This window comes from Mixophyes fleayi, chromosome 2 (assembly GCF_038048845.1).
Source record: "Mixophyes fleayi isolate aMixFle1 chromosome 2, aMixFle1.hap1, whole genome shotgun sequence".
NCBI classification, from domain to species: Eukaryota; Metazoa; Chordata; class Amphibia; order Anura; family Limnodynastidae; genus Mixophyes; species Mixophyes fleayi.
In genome coordinates, this window is record NC_134403.1 from 136288632 (window position 1) to 136312324 (window position 23693).

At 39.1% G+C, this 23693-nt stretch overlaps 1 long non-coding RNA gene across 1 annotated transcript in view; it reads left to right on the plus strand.

Annotated features, from left to right (window-relative positions):
- The window catches only part of LOC142140217 (uncharacterized), a 36591-nt gene that overhangs the window by 1502 nt on the left and 11396 nt on the right, over nt 1-23693 (plus strand). The window lies entirely within an intron of this gene.

A 23693-nucleotide genomic window follows, 5' to 3' on the forward strand; every position in this document is an offset into this window, starting at 1 on the left:
AACCGACTGGCTATTCATACCTCTAGTCCAGTTATGTTTTATCGTTTTGTTACATGTCCAACAATAGACTTTTTCGATTTGAATAATATTTTATATATTTTTTTAGCTGAGAAGGTCACATATAAAACTTCAGATAATACCAATATTACAGACAAATGTTCTCTAAAACTTAGAGCAACGACAAGTTCACAGCACCTAGTATTTTAATGTAGAATAATCTGGTTAGGTTGTAAGGTGATCACTTTAAACTAACTCAAAGGAGTAAAAGGTTTAATAATAACTCGATGCAACTTGTTGCCCAGCTAAAAGTACCATTAAATCCAATCACCTTACAATATAGGCCCATTTACTGGTCTGCAGCGATACTGTGGCTCCATTTCTTTATTATTATTCAAAATGATTAGTTTTAAATAACTTCCACTTTGCCCCTGTGTTCTATTCTCAGTTGAGGACACACTCGCATAATTCGGGTTTGTCATTAATTGGTAATGCGCTTTGTGCTGCTGTCCTTCCATTGTTACTTCTCGCAGTCCTTCCCTGCTCCTTGGTGATGAGTGATGGAATAAGGAGGGGTTTTACCTTTATGTGCCCTCTTCATCCTCGCAGTTGTCCTGGAGCTGAAACACTTTCTATAGCGCTACATTCGGGAGAATATATTACATGGTACATAACTTGTCCATAGAACATTTCTGATATTTTAATCACGTTTATGTCTGAGACGTCTCGGTAATGGGAAAATAAACACGACTAACTCCTTATTGTTACACTTATTGATATATACAGTATAGAGAACTTCATTCTTATGTGTGAGGATCCATTCTTATATGTTACATGTATAGGGATTTCTCAATTGAAATTAACACACAACTTTGTAAAACTAATAGATTTTAATATTATTTTGTTGGTCACACAGTTTCTATGTTCTCACTAATATGGTTTATCAGTAACTGGTAATCAACCAGTGCAGTTTATACTGGCTTATTCATTATACTTGTTTACAAATCAGTTTATATTGGCTTGTTCATTAAACTTGTTTACAAATCTTATCCATGGCAACTATGAAATATCTATCTATGTATCTATCTTTCTATCTATCTATCTATCTATCTATCTATCTATCTATCTATCTATCTCTATACACGTGCCTGTTCCGCATATTAATGATAGTGTTGCACTTAATAAGATGCAAATGATATGCGATGTTAATAGTTTTAGCAGATTGGGAGATCCTCCCAGTTCTGCTGCTAAAATGAGCATAATTAATAGAGCATCTTGTAAAGACAATCCACTGCCTTGATGTTTACCTTGGGAAGTGACACACTGTTAACTGCTTACTGCTTTAATCAGTCATACTCATGCAAAAAAACAACAACATTATTTTGTTTAATGGCAATCTTCATTATAATATTGCGGTGTTTTTTGCATTTAAAAATAGACTCAGCAATTACCCTTTAATAAGTCACAGGTAGTTTATTTTAAATATGTCCTGGGAAGTTTTGCACAAAAATAAATAAATAAAGATTGCAATTGGTGAGCAGAGCGGGTTTGTATGATTTAGTAAAAACAATTTATTGTTTGTGATTTACACCAGATAGGAAAATAGAAAGCAGAATGTAGACGATTATTTGCTGTCTCTTAACAACTGATGTTTGTGTGCTGCAATAATTGTATATCGCTCTCTTCAGAATAGTGTGCAATGATTATTTATTCTGAATAGTGTAGAGTGAATAATTGTTGAAAGTGTTCCATGCCCTATTTGCATATTGACATTTCAGTACCATAATGGTGTCTATAGGATAATATATATGCATATATGGTAATGCTTAGCATTATCTGAGTGCCTAAAGGTGCACTTGCATGTGGAACTATTAATAAAGTTACAGCGTGTGCGTGTGTTTGTGTCAGTTTTCTGCTAGTCGCTGCCTTGGCAGAAAGGTGCAGCGCTCCGATGTTCTTTTGTCTGATAACTAATTCAAGTTAATGCGATCTTTATGTAAAGCTAACAGCGGATAATTGTCTATTTTCTCGCCAACAATCTCCATCACAATCACTTATCTGGAAACCTGCGGCTGTATTAATCGTTATATTCCCGTAGAGAAGCGTCTCTTGAATTTATCAGTAAACACACACTAGAGGCAGGGGAAGGAGGGAGCACATGATGTCCCCCTTGTGTCCCCATACTATGCCAGCGCAGGGACCCTGAGAGGAGACCTGGCGAGGCTCCCAATTCTCACTCCCTCACCAGGAGGGCTGGGAGCTGCCAAACCTGGACTGTGTCACTGTCTCCTGAGCATTGACTTTACTTGCCAGTAAACTTTGTGTGTGTGTGTCCGTATACATGTAAGTACACACACAGACACACATATATAATATACCAGGGGCATGAATGTATGTGAAGTGTCCTGATGTCAAAAATAGTGTGGGTGTATGTGATATATTTATATAGAAAGAGAACGTATCAAATATATAATAAATAATATATATATATATATATATATATATATATATATATGCCCTATATAAATGGCCACTGATATCTATATATCTATCTATCAATTTATCTATCTATCTATCTATCTATCTATATATGCTGAAATACTCCTACAAGAGCCATAAATCAATCTCCTTGACAAGTGTTTACTGCACACAGATCTGCCAATCAGTGAAGCCTTGTTCCATGATTTATAATGTACCCAGCATACATGTGCTGTTCCTAGTAAAACTAGCATAATGTATCATTGATTCCATCAATGAATCAAATATATTTGTATCAAACAGTTTATGTAAATCCCTCAGGACAGACAACGTTTAAAAATCCCAACTTTGACATTCTCACTTTTTGTTATTAGGTGGATAATAATCTAAACTGTGTTGAGACATCTCTCGGGAGGGGTAGGCAGAATGTGAACAATTTTGTCTTTTTGAAGTGGAGTCAAAACATCAGCATTAAATAAGAAGAGAAGTTAAAGCCTGTTTTTTTCATGGATGTCTATTGAATAAGAATTTTTTTTTTATTTCTTGTGAAGCCTTTTAGGCATTGCACTCAGTGGGCATTAATAAGCTAGTATTAATACTCCCATGCAGCTAGATTTCTGACTTTCATCTTCAGGCCACCCAAAATTAAAGTAACTTGTTCTGGAATAAATGTAGTGAGTTGATTTTCTTTTTCATATAAAAGTTCAAATGCTGCAACATGGTTATTTTTGTCCACCAAGTTCACATTGCACAAAGGCATTAGGACAAATCTTAAATTTGCTTCCTTTGAGGAAGAACATTTTAAGGATATATTTTACTAAACAAAATATGCCGAGATTATTTTCTTATTCTGCTGGTTCTTATTCACAAATAAGTAACTGATGATTTTAAATGGTTAAATGAGGAAATTGGCCGTTATGCCGCTTTGAAGCGAATTTTCATGCACAGAGACGCTTTGGGTCAGTCTGAATTAATTTCTGTTCCAGGCAAGGCCTTTTTATATGCACTGTGAAATCAGTAGACCAAAATAATGAACTCTTGGTTATTTATTTGCAATACATGAACTGGCCAATAAGAAAACTATAGGGTGTTCGGAGAGTCACTATGCACTAATGTATATTATTAACACACGTTTCAATATATAATGTATAATACATGATGTAAACACGAATGATAGTCATAAGCAATGTTGAAAATGACCACCGTTGGCGTCAAGACAGGCTTGGATCCTTTTTATTTTATTTCTAAACACCTCTATCAGTTGCTTGCTATTTTGCATGGGAAGAGCTGTAACTTCTTACTGAGGGCCTTATGAGCAGTTCCTAGACCATTATCATGCTGCTGAGCTAACTTTCATAATGATTTTGATGGACTCTGCAACATACTGTCAGCAATATCCAACAGTTTCTCCTCCGAGAGCTTTGCTGGCCTTCCACAGTGTTTGGCATCAACCACAGATCCTGTTTCGTGAAACTCATCGACAATGTTACGAACTGCATTGCGATGTGGAGCAGGGGTGTCTGGGAATTTTTCAGCAATTCGCTGTCGCACCACATCTGTGTATCTATCCCCTTTTTGGAATACGTGTTCGATTAGCCATACACGTTCTTCATTTGTTAAAACCATATTGGGTTAAAAATTTGAAACAAAATATGGGGTCTTTTCATAAAGCAGTGAAAACAGTGGAGGAGTGAAGCAGTGGAGAAGTTGCTCATGGCAACCAATCAACTGCTCCGTATAATTATATAATATGCAAATTAGAAATGTTACCTCAATGCTGATTGGTTGCCATGGGCAACTTCTCCACTGCTTCAATTCTCCATTGTTTTCAGTGCTTTATGAAAAATACACAGTGACTTTACGAACACCCTGTAGTTCAACCCCATATAAAATAATTAGCTGTATCAGAAACCAACTTTGGTTCCCGTTGAAAAAATATATGCGAGATATGAAAAGTAAGTTTACAAAACAAGTATTTAAACAGGACCATTTTGTGGATCAATGTACACAGTATACAATATATATTTGATGGAGTTTTCACAGACTTATTTTGTCAGTACAGATTAACATTATAATATCAGTTCTGACATCAGATCGAATCAATGATAAAGTTATTCTGCATGTTATCCACCTTGTCTATCAATTCCTCAAGAAACCCAATCTCGACCCCACATCTCTTGCCAACTATCGCCCTATCTCTCTTCTCCCCTATGCCTCTAAATTACTTGAGCGAATTGTCTGCAGCCGCCTAACCAGACACCTCTTGGACAATTCCCTCCTTGACCCTCTCCAATCCGGCTACCGCCTCCTCCACTCTACCGAAACTGCCCTGGCCAAGGTTACTAATAATCTCCTATCGGCCAAATCTAAGGGTCATTTCTCCCTACTCATCCTCCTTGAACTTTCCGCAGCCTTTGACACCGTGGATCACCCCCTCCTGCTGCAAACTCTTCTCTCTCTCGGCCTCTCTGGTTCTGTCCACGCCTGGTTCACCTCATATCTCGCTAAACGCTCCTTCTCTGTATCCATGTCTGGTTCTTCCTCCTCCCCCTACCCTCTCGCTGTAGGAGTCCCACAGGGCTCCGTTCTCGGCCCTCTACTCTTTTCGCTCTATACTTCCTCCCTTGGAGCTCTCATCTCCTCCTTTGGCCTTCAGTATCATTTTTATGCTGATGACATTCAACTTTACATCTCTTCACCTGATCTTTCCTCCACCCTCCTCGCTCAGGTATCTGACTGCCTCTCCGCCATCTCCTCCTGGATGTCGGAGCGCTTTCTCAAAATCAACATTTCCAAAACTGAACTCATTGTCTTTCCTCCTCCCAGCCTCCCATCCCACCATGACCTCTCCATTGTCGTTAACAACACCACCATCTCCTCTGTCATCCAACTCCACTGCTTGGGTGTCACCCTTGACTCCTCTCTCTCTTTTGCCCCCCACATTCATTCTCTTGCCAAAGCCTGTCGCTTCCAACTACGCAACATCGCCCGCATCCGTCCCTTTCTCTCTCAGGAGGCCACCAAAACCATCATACACGCACTCATCATCTCCCGCCTGGATTACTGCAACCTCCTTCTCACCGGCCTCCCCCACTCCCGTCTCTCCCCCCTCCGCTCTATACTCAATGCGGCCGCAAGACTCATCTACCTCTCACACCGCTCCTCCTCTGCCTCCCCTCTCTGCCTTGCCCTACACTGGCTCCCCTTCCCCTACAGAATTATTTTCAAACTCCTTACCACCACTTACAAGGCTCTCTCCCACTCTACTGCCCCTTATATCTCTAACCTCCTCTCCATTCACACTCCCACCCGCTCCCTGCGCTCGGCCAATGACCGCCGCCTCTCCTCCACTCTGATCACCTTTTCCCATTCCAGAATCCAGGACTTATCCCGTGCAGCCCCCCTTCACTGGAATGACCTCCTTCGCTCCATCCGCCTCTCTCCTACTCTGTGCTCCTTCAAACGTGCACTCAAAACTCACCTCTTTCTCAAAGCCTACCAACCATCCACTTAACCCCCATCTCCTCCACTCATTCTCCTCTCTCCCATTCCCTCAACTGGCTCCTCTTGTGCCTGGTCTGTTTAACCCTCCCTTAGGATGTAAGCTCACTTGAGCAGGGCCCTCTTCCCTCCTGTCTCCTTACCCGTTCTTCTGCTCCGTGTCTATAGCATCTGCCTGCCTGGAGTTTCTGAAGTATTGGTCTTTTTGTTTATTGTTCTGTATTGTTATACCCTGTATAGTTTACTGTTTGTACTATGTGCGACGCTGCGGATACCTTGTGGCGCCTAACAAATAAATGATAATAATAATAATAATAATAATAATTCCACTAACAGTTATCCAGGGTTAATAAAGGTGTGATGCTGTGGCTTTAAGTTAAGTCAATATATAGTATTCATCAGGGTAAGATCACACAATTTATGCAATATGGGTGAATAAACTGCCCAAGTAAAATACACAACTAATTAGAGAACACATTGTTTGAGTTTGTGCTTCACAAAATTAAAAGTAATCATTGTTGTGTTTGTGTCTGTATGCAGTCAGTCGCATCTTGTGTATACGACTCCTTATGCTTATAGAGACAGATCGGGGGCGGTAATTGGCGTGCAAGCATAGACCAAGTACACTAAGGTGCATTAAGTACACTAAGGGCATGTTCCAGTAAATGCCACTAATGTAGACCTAGACACAGATACTCATATCAGGAAAGGTAACTGTTGCGTGTGCTCTACACCTGGTGTAAGATACAAACTGATAATAATAATGAAAGCCGAGATGTGTCTGACTCGGCGTAATGCATACAAAGGGCCTCATTTAGAGTCGGACGTAATGTGTGTCTAAGACATAAATGAAAGAGTAGGAGTGGGAGTGTGCCGCAGCTTGGTAGGGTATTATGAGTGACATGCAACCCCAGTTGCATGCCTAGGGTAGTTTTTGCGGGTAGACGCCCATAGTATCTGAATTATTCAAGGTCATGCCTACATAACAGTGTTGCCAGTGTTGAAATTTTTATCCATTTTGTTTCACAATGTAAAATACCCCCCCCCCCCTCCCCTCTTGGGTTCCCAGATCGGCCACCTAAGTTGTGATGCTGCGTGCCCTGTGTCATTGAAATGTCTTACTATTGGAGTGTCCCTTTACCTATCACCTGATTTGAAATTCAAAATCTATCTATCTTTGATCTTGTTTTCCCTTATTGTCCACCCTTGAGGTCTCGCTCATGTAACCTCCCCTTTAGGGACATGTTGCACGTTAAACAACAACATTGTTTAATCTTTATCTTATAACCCTTTGAGGGGGTATTACACAAAATCATCTTTGTTTAAATCACTGCTGTAAATAATTTTCCAAACTATAGGACGAGGCAGCCAGGGCTGTTAACTGTATCCACTTTCACAAAATCTATATATCAAATTTGCAGCAACTCATCAGTAACTCCAGCTCTGTACGCTCAAAAGAATAGTCCTTTCAGAATCTTATTAACGTTTGAAGGACTCTGAAAATGTTTAGCCAGTTACACACTGTTTCTCTCCATGGGTTTTGTGTACACGTCTGTTTCCAAATAACCTTCACACTTTTATGTCCAAATAATACATAGTGGTTGCAAACTTCAAGGTGTTGTGCCTACTGTTAATATCAGGGCTCTCTCTATCCCCTGCCCAAACTTAAAATATCCTGTCCACATATTTGAGATACAGTTTAATATTATTATAATACTGTTATAGTTTGGATTGTCAAGCAAAACAATTTTGTTGACAAATGTATTTATGTATGTTGGTGCTATGTGTGATCACTACTGGCCCCTTGTTCCTTAAAATAAAAGGTAGGAACAGCTCTAAAATGGTTCTTTGTAATGACTAATGTAAGAAAAGCTGTTGTGTATTTTATGTATTTGTCAGGTATTTAAAAGTCCAGATCAAGAATTTGTCAGGTAGTCAAAAGTCGAGATCAAGGAGTGACCTTTACAGGCAAGTAAAGGTATTTACAGCACATTATTTAATTTTGAGTATACATTACTCAGGTTGCTATTCTTCAACTAGTGCAGTAGTCATTTGTTTTTTTAATTTTATCATATTTGTATTATTTTTAAGGGTAATCACATTACTTTACAGGTAACCTAGTTACTTGAAATGGAATTTGTATCCTTTGGACTGTTTGAATTGACAAGGCACTTGAACATCCGAATAAAGTTTTGACTCAACTTTTAAAATGTGATCCCTGTATGGTTATTTTTATGTTAAAACACTATGAGATTGTATGATATGTATTTAAACTACACTGATGTGCAATGATTAGGATTTAATTTGGGACACAGTAATTGAACTAGGTCCTCTGATTGTTGTATGTGTTAATTTGGCAATTTTCCCCAGCTATGCTGCATACTTTGTTTATATGCCCTCACTTACCTCTTACCTGATGAAGGGAATGTAGTTCCTGCAATATGTTATGTTAGCTTAATACAACCAGTAAGAGTATCACACGATGAATATAGTTGAAATGAGTTTGTTTACTTTTATGATGGACTAGTGTGGTGTGATCAGTATTCCCTCCAGACTCATTGGGACACCCTCCTAAGGAAGTGAAGATGATTTTTGCTTTGGACTAGTTTCCTGCCACGTACATCTAACATTACATCGAGCCTCCTGTCACTTCCACCAATTAGGATGCAGCTTGTGCTGAGATCCCACCTTGACCAGACATTCACTGTAATACAAGACCACTTGATTTCCAGGGTGGCCGTATGAAGCCTTAGCTTCACATGCCTCACAGACCAAACGAAGAATTCAGTAATACGTCCAGCTCCAGAGGCACTCTACTGAATGGTCAACACTGATCAACTGTGCAATCAGATTAATTAACCACTTATGAAAGCTGCACAATATCCCACCACATCATGCATATTATTATTCATTTATATAATAATATTTACATTATATATTTTTCCCCCAATCATATTTAGTATTATATGATTGTAAACCAGGCACATGTGCTTCTGATGCAGAGGCGGATGCATCTCAATAAATGTACAGCTCTGCATGTGGGCCGAAATACGTTACTTTTCTTTGCTCTTTTGTAAGAGTAATTTACTCCCATTTTGCGTCTATTTTGTACAGGTTATCCATGGTTATCCATTTTGTACAGGTTATCCATGGTTATCCATTTTGTACAGGTTATCCATGGTTATCCATTTTGTACAGGTTATCCATGGATATTCATTTTGTACAGGTTATCCATGGATATCCATTTTGTACAGGTTATCCATGGATATCCATTTTGTACAGGTTATCCATGCTAGCTCAGGATGGTTCTTAGGCCTGGAATAACATTTTTCCCTCTCTTGTAACACTTTTTTTATGTTGCCCTATACCCTGACCACACCATTGCCTTAGCTATATAAGGACGCAACCCCACTATAAATGCAGAATTAAAAAGTGAGAACAATGCTAATTTCCTTGTGGAAAAAGACTGAATAAATGGTTTGTATCAGTTCAACAATTACAGTAAGTCCAATAATTATTAAAGTAACAACATTTGATTTCTAGTTTTAGTATATGTTACACTAATAGACATGTTTATGGTAGTTATTATAAAGGATGAGAAGTGTTCCATTTCAGCTGCTGACTGAGGCAGCAGAACAAATAGACCCATCTTTGAGAGCTGTAAGACCACATACACAGCACGGTGGCTTAGTGGTTAGCAATTCAGCCTCACAGCACAGGGGTCATGATGAGTTCAATTCCTGACCATGGACTTATCTTTTTGGAGTTTGTATGTTCTCCTCATGTTTGCGTGGGTTTCCTCCGGGTGCTCTGGTTTCCTACCACACTCCAAAAACATACTGCTAGGTTAATTGGCTGCTATAAAATTGAGCTTAGTCTCTCTGTCTGTCTGTGTGTGTATGTTAAGGAATTTAGACTCTAAGCTCCAATGGGGAGGGGACTGATGTGAGTTCTTTGTACAGCGCTGCGGAATTATTGGCGCTATATATAGGGCAGGGCTGGCAAATTTTAGCCCGGGGGGCAAGACTCGACCCAGCAGCCTATTAGGAACATTTTAAAAGAAAAAAATGCAGGTGGCCCAGTGACCCAGCCCAAGGTAGCCCCTATGGGATTGGCCCAAGGGGCAGATGCCCCCCTGCCGCTGGCTATATAAATAGATGATGATGATACACAGTATGGGCCTGATGTCGAATCAGATGCAATTAACACTTAAGTTATAAGTGTGAATTGACAGCCCGTAATTTCAACAGTATTCCAAGTCAAACGGATCTTTATATCCATGCAACTCAGAATACTATGCAAATTGCACAAACAAACCTCTTTATCTGGCTTATGGGCTGGTGTGTTATCAGTCAAAGCAGTCCTGTAAAGCAGAATAAATAAGTAAATGTAAAATTTATGCTGTTTGGGAGGGGATGCACACCTTTTTTTTAAATGTAATCATTTTTTTAAAATCTATTTTTTCTAGTATAACAAGGTGTGCTGCACAAGGGGAAAGCACCCGCAAAAGATACATCTGCTAGAGACCTATCTGCAGCTGATTTTAACTCAGCATAGCATGTAAAGTACATGAACACGCCTTTAGAGTGCAAGGCTCGCCCACTAACTTCCGCGTTCCACCTCTCTTAGATCAGAGAGGTGCAGGGGGGAGATCCGACACAGTCTGAACTCAAGCTGAGACGGATCCTTGGCTAAAAGTGCTTTTTGCACTGATCAGTTGGACATGCATCCGACTCTACATCAGGCCCTATATGTGGACTGAATGCGTAAAATATTATTGAAATAAACAAATGTCCTACACTGTCACACTATATCCCATCCACATTGTTCTATCTTAGCAGCGAAGCATATGGAGAGCTAATCATGTATGGAACCTCCTTGTCTTAAGTTCAAGGGTATTGAAGTTGAAGAAAACTCACTGAATAGACACCTCTTAAGCAGAAAGTTATTTATTAGCAATAATATGAATACCATTAATTGCAGTGTTGCACTTTGTAGATTTTGACTGGTAATATAAAAATGACACATTGATGACATTAGCCCCTGACTTTATGAACACAGTGGCGTAGTGGTTAGCACGTCTGCCTCACAGCACTGGGGTCATGAGTTCGATTCCCAACCATGGCCTTATCTGTGTGGAGTTTGTATGTTCTCCCTGTGTTTGCGTAGGTTTCCTCCGGGTGCTCCGGTTTCCTCCTACACTCCAAAAACATACTGGTAGGTTAATTGGCTGCAATCAAAAAAAAAAAAAATTGACCCTAGTCTCTCTCTCTCTGTCTGTCTTTCTGTCTGTCTGTGTGTGAGTGTGTGTCTATAGTAGGGAATTTAGACTGTAAGCTCCAATGGGGCAGGGACTGATGTGAATGAGTTCTCTGTACAGCGCTGCGGAATTAGTGGCGCTATATAAATAAATGATGATGATGATGATGATGATGATGTCTTTGGACTACTTATAATTACCCTTGATGGGGGAACACCTATACTCAGTTCTTTCCTAGGAACTTTATTCCATCAGCACAGTATTTGTACTGTCATTGCTTATAAAACCTCATATAGACAAAGATAAACATCATAAATATTTTATTCAGAGTTTTCACAGCTAAAAAAACATTCCCAAAGCTGCAACTTCTCATGTTTGTTGAGTAAGTAATTTAAATTTGACAAATGTTCTAGAATATGACTTAGATTACCTTTGAAATCATTTTTTCCCCAATTTTAGGTTTAAAAACACTTTCTATGTATATTGAAATTACTTTCATGTTGCTGTTCTATAATATTTCAGAAGTGGAAGTTGTCATGCTGGTCCCTCTTTAAAGGTAGAGTCAGTAGACTCTGGTGGGTCAGTGCCAGTGATAACATCATTACACGAAATGGAAGAACAGGTGCTTGGCCTTACTTAGCATTAACTCCACAACATTTGTATCTTCCTATACATGGGAGTATAGTTTTTATCATTAAAGTGAAATTAAACAATCCAATATATTCGAAGAGGAGAGTTTCCTGTATTGTCTTGGTGTTTTGAGTGTCAGAACAGCTTTGCTTAATCCAACAGTCCTTTAGGCTGGTATGACATGGGTGCTTTGGAATGTGGTGACTGATCTTCCAGTCAGAAAAACACAGCGATCTGAAGAGACCCATGCAGTGGAACAGCACCTTCTACACGAACCACAGTTCCAAGGTTTGTTCCACTGTTCCAGATTATTTTATCTGTAAAATCGCTGCATGCAGTGACAAATTTGATAGAAACTCTGAATGCACCATTTTTACTGCCAAAGTGTTATTGTGTGGTAAAGTGTTTTACTGCACAGACTTCTGACAGCTCCAAAGTGTCACATTTTTTTCTGTCAAGAAAGATATTACATTTTAAGCCCTCATGTGACCAGCTTTAGAAGGACCTCACTACATTGTTATATTTCTGCAAATGCCCATCCCATATCCAAAGTCACAGGGATAAATGCATTAAACTGCGAGTTTCCAACAGGTTTGAAAAGTGGAGATGTTGCCTATAGCAGCCAATCAGATTCTATCTATCATTTTGTAGAATGTACAAAATAAATGATACCTGGGGTAAATGTATCAGGCTGGGAGTTTCTGGCATGTTTGAAAAGTGGAGATGTTGCCTATAGCAACCAATCAGATTCTAGCTGTCATTTTGTAGAAGGTACTAAAAAAATGATAGCTAGAATCTGATTGGTTGCTATAGGCAACATCTCCACTTTTCAAACCCGCCGGAACCTCGCAGCTTGATACATTTACCCCCTGGAATCTGATTATAGGTACATGTACTGTATATGCTATCCATTTGTCACTTTTACATGTATGAATACATGAGCAGTTTTAATGTGTTTTAATTTTTTTTTTTACTTTCATTTTAAGGAAAAAGAGCTTTACAATTCTAATTTGTTTTTAAAATAAGTGGTGTTATTCAATAATATTCCTTACAAACTGGACTTAAACAGGGTTAGACTTCACTACCCTCCTGAGCATGTTTATTCCATTGAACAACTTTATTAAACTTTTTCTGGTGATAAGAATGCACTAATACACATAAGCTGCTTGCCCTACAGCTACAGTATACTACTAATGGTTATCACTGAGCTCTTCTGTACATTATCCTTTTGTATCGAGTTCAGTATATATTTCTTTTGATTGTGTATTATGTGTGACATGTGATATATTTTCTTTCGCGCATAGAACATCTCGCAACCACTGTTATTAGTAAATATTGAAATTCGAATACTTAAGTAATGGATTCTTCTGTCAGTTAATAATATTACCATTGTTAATAAGTTGGTCTCTCACTTCCAAAAGTTCCCAGGATTGTTTCAATGTTTCTAGAACTGGTAAAACAGAAACACGCCACTTCATCTCTCACCTGAGTCTTGTCATTCCTGCCATATTTAAGTCATCACAGCACAATAGTTGTCCGACAAGCAAACCAAGCTGGGCAGTCATGCAGAACAGACTATGTAAATGGGATGGAGAGGCAAGCAATGGAGAACACTGGTTTCTATTGTCCTGGGGATTTCAAAGGGAAGCCCAGCTGCAGTAGTACGGATGTCTAGGACATCAGCCAGCCTCACAAATGTCACTATAGCACAACATGGCATGTCAAAAACTTTACTATCAGAATTCATTGCTATGCCCTTCAGTAGTATTCAGTAGTATTCACCATAAGGTTTTCCATGGGATGATTCTGACATCTGATATTTATGATGAGGATTGCGGCAGCCAATTGATTGCAGGAGACGTCATTGGTTTTAACTGTCTCTAATAAACTACAGATGGAAAGTTCTTTAAAATGTAATATAACAGAGTGATGTTTTACAAAGTATTTTTCGGGAATGTTTCTTTTTATAGAGGGTTTACCAGTAGGAGTAAAATACCAAAGACTTCACTGCTTCAACTTTTGTAGTTGAAATCCTTAACATAGTGTGTTACAAATTTCCAATAATATTGCCATAAAATGTCACAAAGATTCAAGTACTAATTGTACAGTCACACTCTCCTCTAGAAACCGGGCTAGACTTAGGGCTAGATTTACTAAATTGCGGGTTTTGAAAAGTGGAGATGTTGCCTATAGCAACCAATCAGATTCTAGCTTTCATTTATTTAGTGCATTCTACAAAACGACAGCTAGAATCTGATTGGTTGCTATCGGCAACATCTCCCCTTTTTCAAACCCGCAGTTTAGTAAATATACCCCTTAGGGGTAAATGTATAAATCAGCGGTTATCTAAAATCGCAGATTTCTGCATTTTCCCATTGGTATTTAAAACAGCAATTATATTAAAGGCTAAGCCCAGTGGATTTAGCCTTTAATATGATTGCTGTTTTAAGTAACAACAGCAAAATGCAGAGAAGCTACAATTTTAGCTAACCGCCAATTGATCCATTTATACCCTTAGAGGCAAATTCAATTCCCAGCATTGTTCTTTAGAACAACGCGGCTTGTGCACTATTACCGTTACAATGGTAATAGCTGCGCATTGTTATAGTTAATACCGTAATCGTAAAGCACATTTTTTGCTCAAGGAGCTGCAAGCAAAAATCAGTGTTGAAATTACCGTAGTTACAGTACTAATGCACAGCTATTACCGTAGTAACAGTAAGAATGCGCAGCTATTACTGTAGTAATGGTAATAAAGTGCGACCACAGGGAATTGAATCTGCCCATTAATTATTTAGATTTTTTTTCAGTTTAGGAGGATTTACTAGCAGGGCTGGCTCTACATCTATAGAATCCTAGGTGGTGGCCAAGAATGCCAGTGTTTTGGAGGTGCCTAAAACACTAAACGAGTGACAAAATGGGGCCGATTCAATTGACAGTATAACACAGCGTTAAACGATTTTAACGCTATTTTGTGTCATTTTGTAGTGTGATGATGTTCCCCTTTTTTTTTTTCTGAAAGTAGCATATCACTGCGGGTTTGAGCCTCATGTTAAGGTATAGGCTAAAGCTAAATGGGGCTTTTCAATTGTATTTTAACTTGGCAATGTAATAGGCAGTATTATCTCGCACCCCTTTTGGCCGGGTAAAAAATTGTAAACCACCAAAAAGTTATGAAATAAAAAAGTATGTATTAAAAATCTTTTTTTTTTTTTTTAATAAAATTACAAAGAACATAAAAAGGAGCATTATAAAGCATGTAAATATGTTTTACAAGGATTACAAATCCACCCTATTATGTATATATGTTTGTAGTAATGTGTTTTGAGGTACTTTGGTATGAATGTAAGTGTAAATTACTGTAGTATAATTACAATATAATAAAACATGGGTAGTGTAATGTAATGCAATTGAAATTTTCACTGCAAAAAATTGCTATATAGTCATAGATCCGATGGAGTCACAGAGTCACACGGGAATCACCAGAAAGTCTGGAGATGACAGTTTGATGTTGCAGAGATATTTGTTATAGCTTCAACATAGTGCATTAAGCCCTCCCCTCTCCTCCCATAACATTCACAGTCACCTATGATTCACACACGGGGGAGGCATTTATAGTTTTGGAAATGAATTGCACTATTTAGAACGTGAAAACAACCAGAGTAAATGCAGATCGGATATTTTTTTTAGTTTAACCTTAGCGTTAAAAAAATGTTACCAGATCAATTGAATTGGCCCCAATGTCACTTATTCATTGTCTTTATTAGAGGGACAGCTGGCAGCAGCTTCTTACCTGTGAAGCTACTGGTTGCTGCTCCTCCATGTTAGTAATAGGCTAGGAGTACGTCACTCCTAAAGAAAGAAGATGCTGCTCGTCTCTGCTCCACACAAGGTAAGAAAAGGGAAGTGTGTTGCACCTATAGTTCAAGTCCTGACACCGGTATTGAGAGTCTGACAAGGAGGGGGCGGGGGCTCTAAGACTTAGAGTTATAGAGTAATAAAAGTACTTATGGCTTTGTATCTCTATCCGGTCATATAATTCTTTGGTGGCATTTTATACAGGCACAGTGTAAATTCATTTTCTCTAATATTAAATTCCAATCCACTTACTGAAAGGTAGACCTTGAATGATACAAAGGACTAATACATATTTATTTAAAGCAATAGTCTGCAGACCAATTGAGTGGCCTTATGTCATCATGCTGAACATTAATTACACTAACAAAACAACAGGACAAATGTGATGTTGGGTTAAAGTCGGTGTGTAAGGGCCATTTACAAAACGCCAAAATTACATTGCTAATGCAGTTTTCTGATGTTACAAGTTTATTTTATTAACTGCAGCTGTTTTTACAGGGAAGAGGATGAATTTGTGGACCGAGAAATCAATGTCTGTAGGCTGCAAAATGTTGTGCCTTTATCAGGCAGAAGTTGGGCTGATCAGGGGAAACAACAATTTTCTCCCATAAATAGACTTTATTTTGCCACAACCACAGAAATCAGACTTATTCTATAACTTCTATGTGATGTCCTTTGTAACTTCCAGGCACACTTTATAAGGGAAAACACAGCCTGCTTCAACCAACACAATAAACAAAATTCAAATGTACCATAGTCCACAAACAACAAAGTACAGATTTCCCTGACTCCAGTGATAAACGTAAGACATGACCGTAGCGGAAGCAGCATTTTAGAAAACTGTGCAAGTGGAAATTAATGAATGAATCTGAAAGTGATTATATAGGAATGTTTTTAGTATTTCCACCATGCACATTTTCAGGTAGACCCAGACCACCATGAACATGTCCTATTTACTGTGACAGTTGCAAGGACTGGGAGGTGGAAATTAAATATAATCATATTGGCACACATAAAACAGTGGTGGGCGGCCATGTTTTTGCACTTCATAGATTACACTTTTCAATCGTTGTCAATTAGTCAATGGTTAAATCAGTCGGTGTCTGTTTGACTGTACAATAACAAAATCCCTCGCACACATTTAAAATAAAACATTGATAGTATCGAAAATACAGGTATCTTTCATTCCTTAAATACTGTACAAGTATTATTATTACTATGAGTTTTTTGTATGGCGCCAGAGAAACCGTAGTGCCTAACGTAGTAGTACAGCTATAACATACATTAAAACAGTGAACATAACAACATGTACATGGGTACAGAGCAGAATAATAAATTCATGGATGTGAGCAACAACAAATTGCGTAGCATACAGAAATAATTCAGCATATCACATAACATGGACAAATTAGGAAGACAGAGATTGCACAGACATGAGACAGAGGGTAGAGGCTGCCTGCTAGAGCTTACATTCTAGAGGGAGGGGCAGGGCTGCCAAGAGGAATTCACAGGGCCATGGTACAGCAACTTCATGGGCCCCATTCCCCCCCGTTTCAGTGGAGATTTTTTTGGGGCGTGGCTATGGCGGGAGTGGTCATACAATTGGGCGTGGCTATGGTGGGAGTGGTCATACAATTGGGCGTGGCTATGGTTGTACACATTAACAACCAATGACCCAAAGGAGGGTTAAGTTCGGCGCTAATTGGGATAGCAAAAGGTTAAATAATATCAGGGAGCTGCGAGCTGAAATCCAGCGAGATTACCGTATTAACGGTATTAGTTTTTCCGCGCTCGAACCCGTGGACAATTGAATACCCCCCCTAGGTCTCTATAGTTTAATATGTAACAAGTTCATATATTGATACTTTTGCTGTTTGTCGAATGGGTTTCTTGGAAGGGCTACTTTATTATAACTGTATATGGTGTTAAACATCCCATCTTATGGGTATTCTATTTACCTTAGTATCTTATACTGTTGTATTGTTTTGATACTATATACATATATATTTTTTATTTTGAATTTTATACTTTTACATATATTTTTTTATTTACTTTGTTTTATTTTATTTTATTTTGGATGTTAATGATATTTCTTTTTATGTTTTATATTTTATTTCTTATATATGTCCCTTTAAGCATATGGATTTTAATTGAACTGATTATTACATCTTATACATCAGTGAGATCAGCGATTCCATACTGAATCTGAAGGGTTAATAAATCTAAATTTGGATACTCCCATCTTGTCCAACTTACCCTTTATAAACCCCCAGGAGGAGAAGAGTTGGCAGGTTTGAAAAAGTCCCATAGAGGCCTCATGACCCGCGGTCCTTATAGCGCGTGGTCACAGGCTGCAATATACAAGCAGCACCACTAAGTCACGCGAGAGCTAAGCAAGGGACTCTCGCGTGACGTCATTGGATCGGCGGACCTGGCAGCCATCAGAAGCAGAACCGCTACCCAACCCCTTCCCCCCGGGACCGTAAAAAAAAAAAAAAAGTTGTTAGGAAAAAAAAAAAAGAGAAAAGTCGCCAGAGCAGCCCCGGGCTCCCTGGCACACTCGGGCCTGGGTGAATAGTACCCCCCCCCCTCTCAGCGGCCCTGGGGAGGGGGAAGGGAGAGACAATAGAAGATGAAGGAACTTTTAGATTAAAGCAGTCCAGGTAGAAAGCAGAGGAGGTAGTGGCTAAGCAGCCAAACTGGCAGTAGGGTGGGTTGAATATGGTAAGGATATTGGGCAGGGAGGATGGGTAAGAGGGGGAACACTGGAGGAGAGGTAGGATAGGAGGGAGGAGAGGAACGTGGAGCAGTGCAGTGAGACATGCAAAGCATCTGTGTAATGCAGTTGGATGTTCTTGGTACTACAGATAAATAACATAGTCATACAGATGAACAGATTTGAATAACTGTGAAACTAAATGAGAGACAAGATTTGCAAGTGATTTTTTAAATTAGCAGTGAATTTAGTTTTTCCCTGCCCATAGGTCAGTAGGCAGTGTCAGGTAGTGTACAAGCATTTGTTTAAGGTGAAGGGTAACAGAAGAGCGATGGATTTTGTCCACCTGTAGCAATGATGTCAGGTAGAATATTCTTCATTTTTTTACCTCCTGTTTAACTCCAGTATAATTCTGAATTATGCTATATTAATCTAGTGTATTACACTTGCAACTTACAAACTAGCTATGCAGCCAGCACTGGCTTGCTACACACTGATTATGTATGAGTAATAAACACTTGTGTGACTTCAATAACCTCCCACAACAAAGACAATCAATAAAAGGCTTTAAACAAACAAACAGATTAAATAACAGCATACCATGTATTAAAAAAACACTTTCTTAAATTCAGATGTGACTGGTAAAAACATGCTTTGGACCTAAGGTTCTACGGGTAAGGTTCTTTGTTGGAAACTAGAAGCACCATACCGACTAATATATAAAGGTATGATTTAATATAACTCCTGTCTTTCCCGACATTGTGCCTGGCATTGCTTTCCATATTACTAGAGACTAGCAACATTTTTCAAAATTGTATTGCCATTGCCATTGTTTGGTATGATTCCGTGGTGAAATTTGGTCTTAAGTGTTCCATGCAGAATCCCTACTCCTTCCCCAAACTGACAGAGCAGAATGAATGGATTACTGTTTGTTCCCAATTGTAAAGCGCTACGGAATCTGCTGGCGCTATATAAATAAATGATGATGATATATGTTTGCATATGCAGAATATAAACATGCGCATAAATACCGTACACACTAATTACAATATCTTCCTAAGTGAAAAAGAAGCTATCCAACATTGCTAAAATGTTCACAATAATAAACAAATCAGCACAGCTCTACACCAATGAGGAGGTCACATGACGCAACTGCTCTTGATCAAATCTGCGGCTATCAGCACACAGAACACTGTTCTTGGGTGATACTCCCAGCCAGTTGGCCAGCAGCCACATTTCTAAGCTTAAAGAGCCACAGGTTGGCTATCTTTGGTATAATTTTTTAATTTGGTCTTAAATTATAATTTATATTGTGTTGCCTCTTCATTGCCTATGTTGGCAGCAAATAACAGTTATTTATAATGTTATTATCATGGCTCCCGACTTTGCGTCTGTTCTAAGCGGGACAGAAAGAGGAGGGGTCATTGTCCTGTCATCTATGCAAAGCAGCAGTGTATGGTACATACATAGTAGATGTCCGGGAGACTCCCGAAGTTCTGGGAGTCCTCCCGGTCTCCCGGGAGAGCAGGGCAACCTCCCGGTTTCTAGCCACTTCATTAGTTAAAAGGTGGGGGTGGGGCTTAGGACACAATTCACATGTCTTTGTGGTCCCGCCCCCTGCTGCAATAGGCTAGTAATTGTGATGTCAGTTAAGGGGACAGGGCCAAATCTAGCAATTCGCCTAGCCCTGCCCCCGCACACCTACCTTTATCCCAGATCTCCTGGAGGCCAACTTACCAAAGTTGGCAAGTACGACATACATCCCAACTTTCTGATCCGCCTGACAATGCTGCAGGACACGATCCCCAAATCAGGATGGTCCTGCCTAAATTGGGACAGCTGGGAAGGATATATTCGTTTGGCTTGGTCATACTATAAGTGTTATCTAAGGGCTGATATCTAAATATTCTGGAGGTAATTTACAAAGCTTACCTGCTGTGCAATGCAAAACACCTCCATCTCAATAGTCCACGGAGGGCACATCAATGTGCACACCCCTTCTCCGCACTCAGAAGCAATCTCAACAAACTAAGCGTGCTCGTCAATGGGCAGAGAGACAGAAAAAACTGTATGAGGTACAACCTAGAAATTTTTTAGCATCACATCAAATCCAACCTCCTGCCATTTAGAATTATATAACAGTTGTTCTCCTAATACACTGCTAGGTTTCGTCTTTTTTTTATGACTTAAATAAGTCATGAGCAGACATCAGGACGTATTTTATTACATGTATCTCTTTTTTGCATGTAAAGCTTTCTTCTTTATTGTCCCGAGTGCATTTGGTAACACACTTCTCTGCTGAAGGCTTAGGGGGTATATTTGCGAAACTGCAGGCTTGAAAAAGTGGAGATGTTGCCTATAGCAACCAATCAGATTCTGGTTATCATTTATTTAGTACATTATACAAAATGACAGCTAGAATCTGAGTGGTTGCTATAGACAAAATCTCCAATTTTACAAAGAGTTTAGTAAATATACTCCTTAGACTGTTATTGGGGCTAGTTCGGCAGAGAAGTGTATTTGCAGTCACACTTGCCACCTGTAATAAAAAAAATCCTCAATATAGAGTTCACTGCTTCAATAAAAATATAATGACATTATGGACAGATTGTCTGCCTCGCAAATCCCTAACTAGCCTTAGTGACAGACAATCTGGGCAATTCTCTAATAAAGAGAGACTACAAGCGTTGGAGCCTTTTGCTATAATGAAAACCCTTGGCTGGTCAATGCAGGCTAGTATCTCTGGGGGAAGGGGGGGCGGATGATGACTGCGTTCAAAAGTGCTGTTTTTATTTAATTTTATTTAATTATTTGTATTTACTCTTACACATTGTACTGTTCATGACAATTGTTTTTCAAGGGACCACCTGAGAGCCTTTGATATCATTACAATAATCTTGTTCTGCAAACTTAACTATAAGTTTTGTTCTGTTTTGTGAAATGGGAAACATCATCGAAAATCTAGGTGCATTTGTGTAATGCAGTAAGTTCAAAGCTATATATTTGTGCTGCAGAGTGGCTGTTTTGCACTTTGAAAATTACCTTCTTTATGTTTTATGTACAACATAGCAATATCAATGGTTCTGATCCTTTGCTGAATATAATTCTACATTCCATGTTTTCAGAAGTTCGATAAAAGAAATAAAATAAATGTCTTGTGAGTGTTCTAATAGTAATAAGTACCATAGTAATAATAGTTTTTGAGCACAGGCAACCATGAATGGTTTGCATTACAATGTTTTTATAAATATTTTGCAAATGGTAAACTTAATTGAACTTTACAATTTATTTAATCAGTTAATTAAATGATCTTTTATTATGGTTCTTGTTTTGCTTCTACTTTGAATGATTTTTTTAAATGGGTGCAATACCTTCTTTAACCTGCAGATGTCAGATGTCCAAAGTATTTGTCAGATTACATGTTGGAATGGACACACTTGTAGGCTATAAAATAAAGAAAATATTTCACAAAACTTTATTTTTACAATGCATTACACAGCATTGGTTGTAAACTTGTTTTTTCACTGAGCTCTGTGACAGATGTGTTTTTCAAAAGTGATACAATGCCCTTAATGAACCAGCAACTTCATTAAAGACACTGAGGTTTTATTTGTTTTTTTTCATATGAAGAGTAAATCTACAACTACCTCAAAGTAATTGTATTAATTGTTTATTAATATATATATATATATATATATATATATATATATATATATATATATATATATATACATATAAAAAACTGCAAAACAAGCACAAACATACAGGGCCTCATGTAGTCAGTAAGGAAAGTAACGCAAGTAAAGGAGTAAACATTCTCAGAGACAAACCATGTTACAATGAAAGGGGTGCAAATTAGTTTATTATTTTGCACATAAGTTAAATACTGGCTGATTTTTCATGTAGCACACAAATACTTGTTAGCTTTATTTTTACACTGAAATTTAAAGTTAATCTAGGACAGGGGTCAGCAAACTTTTTCTAGCAGTGCGCCAGCAAAAATCTTTTCAAGTCTAGGTGTGCCAGTTGTACATATATATGTACAGTGTTGGACTGGGGCATGAAGGGCCCACCTGGGGACTGCAACGCTAGGGGCCCACCAGAGGGGGTGTGGCCAGCCCACGAAGGACAGCTAGCACCATAGTGTAGTATATAAACAATCAGAGCCGGATTTAGACCTCATGGTGCCCTAGGTAAGAGACTGGTTGGGCCCCCCCCCTCTCTGAAACAATCCATAACACTATGTTTTTTCAGCATACTATATACCCCTATAGCTGAGTAGACGGAAAGCTATGTGCTGCCGTGCAGCGGCGGCGCGCCGTCAAAGAAGGTGCGGCCATATCATTGGGGACGTACCTAGCAGCAACAATCTAGTGTACCAAGCAGCAACAACCAATGTACCTAGTAACAACCTAGCAGTTGTCACTTTTGTCCCTCCATCATCACATGTGCCCATTCACATCACCTCTGTCCCCCTTCACATCACTTCTGTGCCCTTTCACATCACCTCTGCGCCCCTTCATATCACCTCTGTGCCCCTTTACATCACCTCTGTCCCCCTTCATAATTTTTTGGGGAACAATTTGTTTCCCCTTTTTCATAGTGTGCCATTATGCCTCCGTTAGTTAGCTTACCTTTATATTGCTTTATTCTCTTCTGTTTTCTCATCTACTGTTTTCTGGCTTGCCCCGTTGCACGCGCTGCTCACCTCTGCTCCTCTGAGTCTTCAGTGAATATGTCGTCGGGCATGATTTAGTAGAATGCAGCTGAGCAGGAAGGAGGAGAGGAGGCTGCCGGTGGCCGCTGCAATCATGATTTTTTTTTGATTTTTTTTTTCCTCCCTTGGACACAATATTTTTTTTACTTTGCCGGCGCCTCCACCACCAGCCGGGTCCCCTGGCGACTGCTGGGCCCTAGGCAAGTGCCTAGGTTGCCTAGTGGTAAATCCGGCCCTGTAAAGAATGCAGTGTGTATATAAAGATTACACAGTCTTGACCTGCCCCTTAGATTTGGCAGAACAGTCACTAAAAATCAAGATTGTCCCACTAGAATCAGAACACTTGACAGACTGTCCTACCTGTTTTTGTCACTTTCACCACCTGTGGCTGCTGATTTCTTTAGTTGTGGCTTGATCCTGGAATGATCCTGGAATGTTGGGGGCCCTATTGGGAAAAAAAATGGGTACATTTAGAAAACTCCAAACAGCCCCAGCGTTAAATCAATAGGACCCACGATTAATACTTAGGCCTTCCT